This window comes from Tursiops truncatus, chromosome 12 (genome assembly GCF_011762595.2).
Source record: "Tursiops truncatus isolate mTurTru1 chromosome 12, mTurTru1.mat.Y, whole genome shotgun sequence".
Classification (NCBI taxonomy): domain Eukaryota; kingdom Metazoa; phylum Chordata; class Mammalia; order Artiodactyla; family Delphinidae; genus Tursiops; species Tursiops truncatus.
In genome coordinates, this window is record NC_047045.1 from 77,437,131 (window position 1) to 77,450,246 (window position 13,116).

The 13,116-nt window shown below is 44.8% G+C and overlaps 1 protein-coding gene across 10 annotated transcripts in view; it reads left to right on the forward strand.

The window, feature by feature from the left end:
* Positions 1 to 13,116, forward strand: part of SCAF8 (SR-related CTD associated factor 8) — a 199,270-nt gene that overhangs the window by 127,839 nt on the left and 58,315 nt on the right. Inside the window, exon 21 of one of the 10 annotated variants that reach the window (XM_073789767.1) lies at positions 8,184 to 9,297. The exons of the other annotated variants lie outside the window; for them this stretch is intronic. The gene's annotated coding sequence lies outside the window, so the exon portion shown is untranslated. Of the gene's footprint in view, positions 1 to 8,183; positions 9,298 to 13,116 lie in introns of those variants that run through there. 10 annotated transcript variants of the gene reach the window in all.

Sequence of the window (13,116 nt, forward strand, 5' to 3'; positions counted from 1 at the left end):
GTGAGTGGACCCTGGGCACTGCGGTCATCTGTGTCTCCGCTCGGCCTTTTTCTACTCATCGCTGCATACCTGCTTTAGGGGGAAATTACAGACTATAATGGGGTTTGTACTTTGGGGGCTTGCAGATAGCTGAGAGGTGCCCTCACAAATGTCTAAGGTCTCTGTGTAAAGGCCTAGGACGCTGGACAGCTGGATGAATGGGGGGTGCCATGGGCCGGGGATTACGAGACGGGTCCTGGGAGGGTCCATGTCACACCCCCTCCTGAGCGCGTGTGGGGTGCAGATGCGGTGCACGTCAGCTCTCAAACACTGCACAGGAAGGGCCTTTCTTATCCCACATCCTGGACTTCCGAGGAGCATGACTGTGGAAAGCCACCCATTACAAAAACTCACCTCCCTTTCTATTCAGTGCCTTCAGATCTGCCCAAGCCAAGACAGATGTTCCTGAGACTGTGTTGTGTTTGTAGAAGAATGTCTATTAGTGGTTCATTAACTAGGATCATGTTTGGAAATCTCTGTGAGCTTGTTAAAAGAAGACATTGTGCCTTCCTGAAAGCTGCTATTCTGTTTAAAAAAAAAAAATGCAATTCAAGTGTAGTGTTTCTCCCTCATACCAGAGTTACTGCTTGAGGCGCTGAGGGGACCTCAAGCACAAGCTGATGTCGATGAGGTATGGAATAGCTGGCAGGAGTCTTAGCGTGTCCTCTCTGCTCTGTGGTTTTTAGTGTAAATATGACCCCAGTTGTTGCGTTTGCTGAGCCTGCCTCCCTGATGGATGTGGAGTCGCACTTCCTGTCTTAGTCATTTTAAGAGCTCATGAGAGAGAGACTAATATGAAGACAGAGGGACATAACTCAGACAACTTCTCCAAACAGGCATGAAAGCATTTTCCAGCTATGCCCCGTCAAATGCCCTTGAGGAGTAATAGTCTGTCTTTTTTTTTTTTTTTCTTTCTTTCATTTCGTTCACCTACCTTCCTGGTGATTCTTTGAAACAGCCAATTCCCGATTTGAAATGCTTATTCTGGGTAAGGAGATACAGTGTATGCATACCAAGTAAGCGTGGAGGCACTGCTGAGCCCGCTCAGAGGGGCAGCGTGTGCCGAAGGCCAGGCGTGGGCCCGGGTGTGTTCTTCCTGGCTGCCTGGCCCCTGCAGCCCCAGGGCCTTGCTCCGCCCAGGGCTTGCTGTCCCTCGGAGCTGGGCGTGGGTGTCCCTGTCCTGAGAATTCCCATGGTCATCTTTCCTGGGGGTCGTATGTTCTGGCATCTAAGAAAAGTGAGTGCCTCGTCATCTCCTTGACTAAGTCCCGTCAATTCTCTGCCACTAATCCAGTTTGCAAATTGAAAAAAAAAAGAAAAGAAAAGCATCTGCTCAACTGGGTGGCCATCCAGTCTGTCCAATTGGGAAGACAGCTGAGGACACCAGATTGAATTTGCTTTAAGCAAACTGGGTATATGAAAATTGAAAATTGAAAAAGGGGATGATTGTTCACTTTTCAAAAGTTCCTTTACCGTACAAAAGAGGAACAGGAGGATTTCTTTAAACAGCAAGTTCTTCCAGTACTCTAAAAATAAGATGTAATTAAGGTCCTTTGTTTCTAGAGCATACTTGATGCATAAAGGTGGTGTGGCAGTAAAAAATACTGAAAGTCTTTTCAAATTAACTTTTTAAATTACTAAAACTTTTTATCTGATGGGCTCCATTTTACTGGATACCTACATGTTAATAGTTTGTGCTCCAGGTGGGGGGAGGGGAAGAACGCATCCTACTCTGGACAGCTTGAACATAACCATTTTAAAACTGAGGGCAGTGCATCATGTGACCTGCCACTCATTAATCTTCCAGTATCTGTTCTTGGAAACCCAAAGTCAAACCTTTTAACCTTTAAGCCAGAAGGAGAGCTGTCTCGAGCAAGCTCTCATGTAAAATTCATGAGCTCTTAGCCTCAGCCCCCAGCCTAAGGACCTCCAAGAGTCGAGGTGATTCCACTGCCCGCAGAATGAATGTCATAGGCTTTTATACAAGTTGTCTGGGAGGATTGAGGGTTTAGCTGGGTAGACTTTATACTTCCAGGATGGCTGCGTGGGGTTACTCCTCTTCCGTTCATGCAGACCTTCATTCAGCGTTGAATGTCCGTTGAGAAGCCCCGTGCCAAGCGGCAAAGACAGGCCTTGGCCTTGCTCTCCTGGAGCGCAGGCTGGTCTTCCGGCCCTCACAGCCGCAGCCCGCTTTAAGGTCCCAGAACGGCCCCTTTGATAACCCGTTCTTTTCCTCTTTCTCTTTCTGCTACTTGTCACCTCTCCTACCCGCCTGCCCCAAAGTTCAGGGTGTCAGGGTGTCAGCGTCCAGACTTGTCAGGCCACATGTGAGTTGTTAACAGACACTGGTTTTGTTTTTCTTGTACCTCAACAGGGGCATAAGCTTTGACTTTAAAAAATATAAAGCACCGATGCCTTGTTGCTCGTGGCGATTCTCTCGTCCGAATAGGAGTGGCCCAGAGAGAGAGAGAGAGAGAGAGAAGTGTTGGCAGGTGGAACAAGAAGGGGGAGGCTCGTTGGGCTTTTGGGAGCAGAGTGGAGAAAGGAAGGGTCCTGACTCTGTAACGGCCAGAGTGGCGTGGAGCGTGTAGTCCATAGAGTCACTGACGCCTCCATGAGCGAGGTGAGGGGTGTGGACATATTTCATTCACTTTTTCAATCCGTCATGGAGGCGCTTATATTCCAGGAAAGGAGGGAGAAGATGAGGATGAAAAGAAGGCCCTCCCGGGGGTGTGGACCAAGGGGGGCCTGGGGACGGGGCCTCAACTAATGCAGGAGGCCTTGCAAGGAGGCCGCCATCAAGTAGGGCGTTTTCAGTGGCTGACTGAGCACCGTCAGGTAGAGAAGGGAGCGTTCCACGCAGAGGGAATGGCAAACGTCCGCCTCGCTCCTAAAGCCTAAGTATCAGCCAGCATCTCTGCTCTCCCCTTGCGTCGCCAGGGCCCCTGAGAACACGGCTGGCAGAGGGGAGTCTCCAGACCTCCTGCCTCCTCTGTGATGGCCACTTCCCATGCAGCCCCTCCCACACTCCCCACGGGTAGCCTTGGTGGTGGGTAGTAATCTCCATTTTACAGTTGAGGAAACTCACAGTAGCTAAGGAACTTGGCCAGGGATTGCATATACAGTAAAGAGCAACTTCAGAGCCGCAAGGCCACCGATGGGTCCGGTTCCAAAGGGCACACTTTTACCCAGAATGCTGACCTGCCTTGCCCTAAATGAGCTTGCTGGAGGGCTCTGCCGGACCCTGAGACCCTGTGCCTCCCGCCCACCAGCGCCCGTGAGGTTGGATCTCAGCACCTCTGGCGACAGCTCAGTCCACCTTGGACCAGAAATCTCTGTTACATTTGGATCGTTCAAAAGTCTATATTATATTTGGATCATTCATGCCAAGTGGCATAATTTTCCAGGATTTAGTATCTGAGAGATTTGAATTAAATGAATAAAGGACACTGTAGGGCATACGGTGCATGGTAGGACAAGAAATCTGAGCATTAGCTAGGTTCCCAGTCTTTGTGCAGCCGTGGGCAAGCCTGGAACCTCTGAGCTTCAGATATCTAATGTTTAAGAGGAGAATTTTGTGCCCTGCAATCCCCAAGGTCTGTTTTGGCACTAATGTATATGACCCTGCTTTCTATTATGTTGGAATTACGTAGCTTCTTTGGGGAATCCAAAAACGGGTATGCACCGTACGCGTGTAGGCGTGACGCAGGAAACAAAACGTGATCTCCGTTTAATAGAGGAGCCCTGGGTATCCCCCATCGTAGAAAGGAACTTCCGTAATAGGAAATCGTTCCCTTTCTTTTATTTTAATTACTCTTACACCTGATTCTTGGGAAGACCTGACTTCATACTGTTCTAATCTAATGGGACATGGCTGCACACATTTTAAGTAGGTTTTTGTAGAACAATAAAACATTTAGCAAATTATGTTAGAACGCGTCTGCACACGCTGCTACTTTTAGATCTGTGCCAGCCATACTACTCCCATATGGGCTGACCGAGTGGGTCAGCTGGACGAGGCAGATGGGGGTCTGGCATCCAGGAATAACTCTGGCACCTTCCCTTCAGCGTGGCAAGGCAGGCTGGCTGAGGCTTGGATCTGAAAGTCTTTTGAAAGGACCTGGTGGTTAATCCAATAGCATCAGTGCCGGGACAGACCATACCCAGGGTAGGTTTCCTTTCCCCTGGCTTCGCAATCACACGCCTCCTCCTTTTGTGGAGGACAGGAGACAGGATGGTGAATTCCAGTCGGTCAGCTTGGTCGATCACTGGCTACTCTGATGAGACTTTTACTGGGGCAAGAAATGAAGATCAATTATCAAGGGGTCAGAGCCTCTCTGTAGACTTTGTCTCTTTCTCAACTGTAATTTAGGAGTGACTTTAGGCTGTAGGTAATTTTCAGTCTGCTAGTAGGTTATTTGGAAATCAGATCACATTTACTTAAGGAGGAAGAACGGGAAAGAGACCACAGAAGTCTCTACGCTGTGACTGACGTTAACCTAATACCTGTTTCTCCCTGCTGTTGGTTCACCTGTGGTCATTCCTGCCTGTCCTTATTCCCTCCTCCTTCTGCGGCCCTGCGTTCATGGAAGCCTGGCCGCTGGTTCTGGAGCCAGGTTTCCACGGGTAAGAAGGGTGTGGCTGCTTTGGAAGCAGCTGGACCTCCCCTGCGGTGCTGTCCCCTGCCGGCCCCTCGGCAGCCGTGCGGCCCACCGGGCCCGGTACGGGGTGACCATTCTTGTGTGTGTAGCCCAGGGATGTGCGAGGAAAGGCAGATAATTTGGGTGTGAGGCACACTTAACCGGAAAGCCAGTCTCAGCCACCTTCTAGCTGTGTCGTCTTTCCCAGGTTATTTAACCTGTTTGAACCTCATTTTCTCATGTGCAACGTGAAGTTAATGAATCTGTCTACTTGGCAGGGCTGTTTGCGTAGGTTAAGTGAGACGTGTACGTCAGTGACCTGGAACCAGTGGGACCCCCCCAGTGAGTTACAGTTGGATGCGGCGCCCCCCCAAGTCAATTTGCCTTCATTGTGCCCATTTTATAAAAGAATAACTGCATTTCAAAATTACGAAGAGTTGCAGCAAATACTTCATTCAGGTGTTACTTCTACCTCCGGGCACTGCTACCTCTCAGTTTACTTAAAAAAATTCTTTTCGTACCATGTTCTCGTTGACAAATGCCGTGTTTGGCCTCCTACTCCTCATTTACTATGAAATTATAGCCCATATTGTGGGCAGCCGCGCAGCGCGCTGATCACTGCTAACACAGTGATCCCTGAAGAAGCGGGAATGCTCTTCACAAAACCTCTCTATTTAAGGAGTTTGGAACAAGCCGTCCTGCCCACAGCGCCACTCGGTGGCAAGTCTCGGGATGGCGGGGGGGAGCGGCGGTGTCTGTCTTTGTGACCAGGCTGTAGACGCAGAAGCTCGTTTTGGAATCGCCATGTAAAGATGGGACTCCACAGCACGCGTAGACGCTTCTGCCCCGTGGCCCAGCGCGTACCGCGGTGAGCTGGAGCTGGGGAACCGCAGCTGCTGCGGCTTTGAGTCCTGGCTCTGCTCTTTGCTGGGTGCCTTGTAACACGGGGCAAGGCGTTTCCCCCAACCCAGCTTCTTTGTGGAGGAGGTTAGGTCTAGTTTGCAGGGTGTTCTTTATAAGACACTCAATCTATGAGGGGTAAGAGTAAGAACAAAACAATGCAGAAGAGATGTATTATAGTAAGTAGTGAATTCATCGATATTCAGTGTTACCAGCCAGGGGTGGCACATAGAGGAGAAGGGGCTGGTCTTTCTCCTGCCCAGTGACTCGGTGACCCGCATACCCATGTAACGCCAGGTAGGTCCCCTAACCCTCAAACCTTAGCCGCCTCTCATGGCAGCAGGGTCCCCATTGTAAGTTCATGCTAGAGAGTTCATACGTGTGAAGGGGCTTTGAAAACTAAAGCGCTGTCCAAACGTGAGCTGTGTGACTGTCATCTCCAGCCCTCTGTACTGTTACTTGCACGAGAACTTGATGTTTTCGTCTTAACGTCCCCCTTCTCCAGTGACGGAGCGGTTTACCGTACGTGCTCCTGTAGTGATTCCGTCAGGCACTTAGGATATACGCTATCACAGCCCAGAAAGCCACGGCCGTAAAAATACTTGCCAGAATTCCATAATAAATTTTACTTACTGTTTGTTTATTTCGAGTTCATTTGTCAAGACAGCAATCTTTATTTCTCTTACTTGGCAACGAAGAAACCCAGAAATTTAGTCTGTGTTGATAAACGTGCATGTGTTACTAGATCATTCTCATGGACCCCCACCACACGATTTGAGTAAACTTGTGTCTTTTCCCTGTTGTCCCCCGTTGTGGTCTCTGTGCCTTTTATCCCATGAATGCTGGTTTACTCTGGACAGCAACCCTCCTGTGTTACAGCAGATCTTACCCAGATTTAAGAAAATGGCTCTGTCCCTTTAACATTGTAGCTTATTTTCATTGTCGTTTTCTTTCTTGAGTAGCTTTTGTGTCATCATTTGAAGGATAAACTCATCAGCAAAGCACTTAGAATCATCCAAGTAATAGATGGTATCTTGGTGCCAGTTTCGTTTTGTGTGAATCTTTCACACATTTCACAAAGTTGTGTCTCCCCTTATGCCAAAGCCACAGTAGAAAGATGAAAAAAAATAAGCTTTTTTGCCACACATGACAGCCATGATGCCTTAATATATTTGTATACATATATAATATAATAATGGCACAATATAGTAGTGTGATATGATATAAAGAATAAACGGTTGTTTCAGCATCATCGAAGTTTTACCAGCCTCCGAAGCATAAAGATCAAATCAGAATCGCTAAAGTTTTTCAATTGTTGAAGCTTATCATTTTGTGACTAATGGGAACTAATGGCCCGAAATTTCCAAATATTGAACCAAATTCCTGGTTGTACCTGTGACAGCCGTGAACTTTACAGTCCCAATTCTTGATCATTTTAACAAGGCATGGTGAGGTAGTTTGCATAGTGGTTAAACGCCTCAGTTTCAGGGTCACACTTCCTGTGTCTAGGTCCCGTCTCTGCTTACCAGTTTGTGTGTCTCTGTAAAGTTATTTGAAGTAATTACTTAAACTGGTCCAACTAGTTGGATCTTGGGGCTGGGTACTGTGCTGTTACAGATTGCATCCATGCTGTTATACTTACTAATGGATCTTTCAACTTTTACATAATTATTTCTTAATTTAAGGAAACCAGTAGCTACCCCAAATAAAGAGACAATTCTTAGATCTTAAGACACCGAAAGATGTGGAAAGGTGTATTTTCAGAATTTTACACCCATAGAGCTTAATCACATCATCATTTAAGAAGATTTTTATTGACTTCAGATGCTAATAGATATGTTGCGACTTCTCTGGTAGTTCAGCTGGTTCTCATCACCAATCTAAACTAGGATGGAAGGCACCCCAGGCGCAGGGATTTTGTAAGCCTCACCATTGCCACAGTCAGAAATGGTTCTACCTGGTTGCGTTCTCTAAGGAGCTACGAAGGCTACATGGACCCATTAAAAGTTAGTCGGTGGCTTTCTTTTTAGACCTCATCCACTGAAGTCCTCAGTGTATACGTGGAGGAACCAAGGCCCAGCAAGGTTAGGTGACGTGTGAGTTACTGGCGGAATCTCGCCTGGAGCCTAGGCATGCTGACCTCCAAGACAGGGGTCTCTCCTGACCCATTCCCCCACGAGGAGAGCGATGAACACTCCGGTTCTTCCTGTTCCACTGGAGGAAGACATGGCTTTTTTTTTTTTTTTTTTTTTTTTGCGGTACGCGGGCCTCTCACTGTTGTGGCCCCTCCCGTTGCGGAGCACAGGCTCCGGACGCGCAGGCCCAGCGGCCATGGCTCACGGGCCCAGCCGCTCCGCGGCATGTGGGATCTTCCCAGACCGGGGCACGAACCCGCGTCCCCTGCATCGGCAGGCGGACTCTCAACCACTGCGCCACCAGGGAAGCCCAGACATGGCATTTTAGAGCACAGAAATTCATCAAACATTGAAACATTTGCTGTTGTATTCACACCGTCTCTTCTTTAGGAATTATCTTGGAAAAAAAAACTAGGAAAAGTTATTCCATTGACCAGTGATGACCAGTTATTGTTCCTTTTGTCAACAGGCAAGATGATGAATGAAGTTCTGGCAGCTTCCTGTGTCCCAGGCCTTGTAGACATAGATGAGACGTGCTTCAAAGTTCCAATGTGCATCACATCGGATCTTGTTTAAGGAAGCGTTAAAAGGAACCCGCCGTTACCTATTGAAGGCTCTGTGCTCTCAGACATTGTTTCTGATTGAATCCAGAGGTTGCAAGCATGCCTCCCTGTATTACCTGTTGGAGCAGGTTTAATTTTATAAATTTTAAACACGAACTCTATGAGTTTCTAGTCCATAATTGTTCTTTTTGAGGATCCACTCAGACGAACAGTATTGCATCTGTAAGAGATACACACTTCCACAGGACCAGAATTTTTTTTGGAATATAAATGGCAACAGACTCCAGCTGTAGCATCATCCTGTACCAGTGACGAAAAGGACAGATTGCAAGGAAACCGTTCGGGGGGAAATGTCATGTTGTGTTGGAACTACAGATTACTAGAACCATAGCTTTAGCAAATCGAGGCTTTTTTCCTTGAACGTGACATGCATAAACTGTAGTTCTTGACTGGTGGCTTCAATCCATCATTATTAGTCATCTCCCTGGACAATCTCAAATGTTGAAAGCCTTCACCTTTCATTAAAAAAAAAAGAAATGCAGCTTTGAGAAAATCCAGGTTCAATGTAGTCTTCCAAGTATCTCACTTCAGCCTTCGTGTCCTGGTCGTACAAACAGCGGGTACCTGGTGGCAGATGAGAAGCCTAGTGGGAGAGGAAGGAAGGGACAATAAGTGGGTATATCACATTGTATCGTCAACATACTTTATAAGTACGTTTCGTATTCCTTCTTATTCAGGCAGAGATTAGAAGAGTTTGTTGCAAGTATCCAGACCAGGATTTGTGTTTCAGAAATTATCAGTGTTCACAATACCTGCAGGGAAAAGAAACCAAACTCAAATATGAGCACTCTTTACACTTAAAAGAATATTTTTATCATTCTTTTATTTGTTTTGGCTCTGTCACTAATTAAAGTGCTTGGAATGCTGTAGTCTGTGGTCTCTTGACATTTAATCAATGAGAACCTAACACTGTCACAGTATGCTGCCACTTGGGACATTCGTAATAAAAATTGAAACGAATTTTGGTTGATAGTCATTTATTTTGCTTTGTAGCTTAGCGCATCTTTTGTGGTTCACCTTTGCCTATCAGCCAAGCGATTTGTATGGCCATATGTCTAGACATAGAGATATATACATAGTTAAGGCCTTTCACAGTCTCTCATCGAATCACTGTCGTTTTCTAGATTTTAACAGCTACGCTTTATTTGTTGAATGCATTTCGATTATACAACACGGATTAAAAATAGTTCTTGAGGATTCTGCCTTGGCTTTCTTCAGTTTCTGATCATACCATATTTTCTATTAGATGCATTATAATATCATTATAATATATTTTGATATTTTCTATTAAATAAGTAGAAAATTGAAGAAGGCTATGGGCAATCTGGTTCCAGCTCTGGGCCTTTCAATCACATCTTTCTTGTTTGATTCCGCCCCGTGTGTTGTGTGTTGGAGTATATTTTTATGTATTCCACAGTATTGTCCTAAGAAATTAAAAAACTCCAAAGAAACCCAACACGTGAGCCTGTGTAGAAAACGTAGACCTTGCTTGACACTTTTACTGCATTTGATATGGAAATAAGAAAAGAGCCCTTTCCCTCTATTCTTTTGTAACTAAACCTGCAATTGGCAGATATACCACTCATCCAGCTCCCAGCTCCCACCCCACTGGCATCCCCCCAAAAAAGGAACAGCATGGATTTGGGGATCAACATAGACATCCTAGTACATCTATGAGCAAATGGCTTTGGAACTCTTCAATTAGGGGAAAGAATACCTAATAGGAGGTTCTGGGTTCTTTTCAGTGGGCGGGTGGCAGGAGAAAGAATAGAATAGTGAACAAACTTAACAATAGGATCACCCCTTTAGACTGAGCTGTGTACAGTGTTAGCACTTAGCCGGAGGTGCATTTCTGTGATCAGGTGTACATCCAGGGCCCATCTGTTAGAAGAGTAGTCTTTTTAAAGTCCCAAGGCACCATAATAAGGGCAGAGGTTGATGCTTCTGTCTCCTGGACGAATTCCCTTTTCCGAAGCCTCTGCTCCCTTCTCTCTGCCTGAGCATCTGGACAAGCTCTCTTTGTGAATCAGCATGAATATTTAACAGTGCACACTCCATCCCTGCCTTCAGTCTGTGGCAAAGGAAAGCTTTCAAAAGTCACCATTCTCTAGGGACTTAAAACATTTTGAGCTGGTTTTAAAGACAGTATTAGGTGACTTTGACAAACTGAAGCTATTTGGTGTTTACACAATTAGAAAGAATCCTTGATGTGGGTTGTTTGGTTTTATACTTGAATTCTAATACTGAGATGTCATTTAAATGAGATGGGTGGTCTTAAGCAATGTCTTTGTGGTTGATAAATTCTTCAGAGAGGAAAAAGAAAACAACCTAAACATCTGTTTCAGAATGGTCCCCGCGTAGGAATTACACATAGATGATTACTTATATTCAAAGCAATTTGTGTTTGAAATGATTGAAGAACATAAGTAGTTAAAATGGTTGAGTTTAATTGTTTAGAAGAAAGTCTCTCTCCATTCATTTTAGTAATTTTCCTAAATTTGCTATTTCTGCGTCCATTTGTTAAAATTGGGGAATATTCCACACTTCCGTGGATGGCATCAAATCCCATCCTTTTTACGGCTGGGCTTTCATTCAGGGGACTGCTTCAAGATTACCAGGAAAGGAACCTGGCACAGTATTTAGACTGGGGCATATTTACTGTTTTATAGATACTTACTTCACCCTTTAGCATCTGTGAGAAATGTTATGTTTACTTCTCTTATTTCTTCTGAGTTATACATCTCTTTCAAAACATGTTTTTAAATATCATAGAAAAAGACTCTACCCATGGGCTATCAGGAAATGAGATGGAATTCCCTGGCAGTCCAATGGTTAGGACTCTGGGCTCTCACTGCTGAGGGCTCAGGTTCGATCCCTGGTGGGGGAACTAAGATCCCACAAGCCGTGCAGTGCAGCCAAAAAAAAAAAAAAAAAAAGGAAATAAAATGAAGCTCATTTTCACATTCTTGTGTTATTGCAAAAATAAATTATTTTTTAATCCAAAAATATACAAACAAATCAAATACAGACAGTTTAGCAAAGAAAATTGTAAACTAGAAAAAAATATATATATATGTTATTATCTAAACTCTATATACAGGCCCAAGTACAATACTCAGTTATATTTTTCTAAAAAGATGTAACACTCATAATATTTTTTGTAAGAATAAATTTTTATAGTAAAATATATGTAATAAGACAAGTGAACTCAAAAGAAATTGAATAAAAAATTATTTTACAATAAAGACTAAATTATAACATGACTAAATTATAACATGACCATTAAAATTTTATTTTAATGATAAAATAAAAAACCTATTAAACGTATTTGATTAAAAGTAAGGAAACACTAGAGTAGTTCTCACTAAGAAGGCAAGGATTTTCACAGCCATAACATTCATAATATTAATACAAATTTTAATATCCACCAAGGGATCTGCAGCCTAGAAATAAATGTGGCTTTCAGCTGGCTGAGACTAACAGCTTGCATGGCTGGGAAAGAACCTAATACACCTTTTCTAATTTTGCCTGGATGATCATGGGTGAGAAGACTATTCTCGAGTAGAAGCAATGGCTATTCCAAAGATTTAAAAAAAAACTAGATGAAGACCAAGCCAAGTTCTCATTTTATATCACCTTAAAGGATCCCCCTGAAAGCGTTGCCTTAGTATTTAAAAGGGCCACAACAAACACACTCAGTGGGCACCTCCCTCCTTCTCACTGCATCATTCCTGTCCTTTCACCACTGACAGGAAAAAGAAAAAAGCTAAGGAGGAAAGAAAGTCAGTTTTGCCAGAAATGTCCATGTCATCAAGAGTTTTACTTTGCCTGTGTAGACGTAAGCACATGTACACACTTCGCGGGCCTGGAGGCCATGGCAGAGCGACCCGGATCCACCGAGGTCACAGAGAAGCAAAACTTCCCAAGACGAGGCCTGGCCGGGGACTCCCAGGAGACCCCGGGCAAGGAGAGGACATGCTGGGGTCCTGCCGCTAGAGCTGGTGGGGAGATGCCTCCCCAGAACGTGACCACCAGCACTAGAGATGGAGGCCCTCACCTGTGTGCCTAGGCCGGACCCCAGTGAGGCCCTGATCCCTTCACACTCTCTGACTCCAACCCCAAAGTTTGGCTTTTTACTAGAATGTTATACCTTTGTCTCCAAATACCAACACTCCTTTGTGCGTCCAACGCGTATGTATTTAGTGCTTACTAAGTGCGCAGGACTGGTTTGAGATCAGAGGTAAAGCAGTGAATGAAAACGATGCTTGTGCACATCACTCAGAGCTGCACGTTAGAAAGGAAGACGGTGTGCCTTGTGTATTAAACAGTAGCTGGATGCAAAAGAGGCTCACGTGGGCAGGTATCAACCAAGCTTCCCTAAAAATGACTAGCTTTTTATTAGCTCAAGTTTCCGCTGTAGGAAAAAGAAAACAGTTCTTACAGTTTATCTTTTTGCTGTTTTCTAGCCAGTGATCAGTTTATTGTTTATTTGGTTTTAAGAATCTTGGCATTATATTTACTTACAACAGCGAACCATCCCTATAGTCAAAAGTATAATATTTCTAAGGACTTATCTAATTTCCGTGGCCTGGCAGCAAAGTTCCCTGGAGAGAGATTTTTGCAAATAGGTCCTCTGATTGGACCTTCCTCGCAACAGATCCTAAACAGGACCCCTCTTTTTTGAAATCCCTAAACTTTAGCAAAGAAACAAGTACCACCGTCCATGAATATGGTCGTTAAATTTGACACAAGAAGTGACAGGTTTCAGCTGTAAGTGGA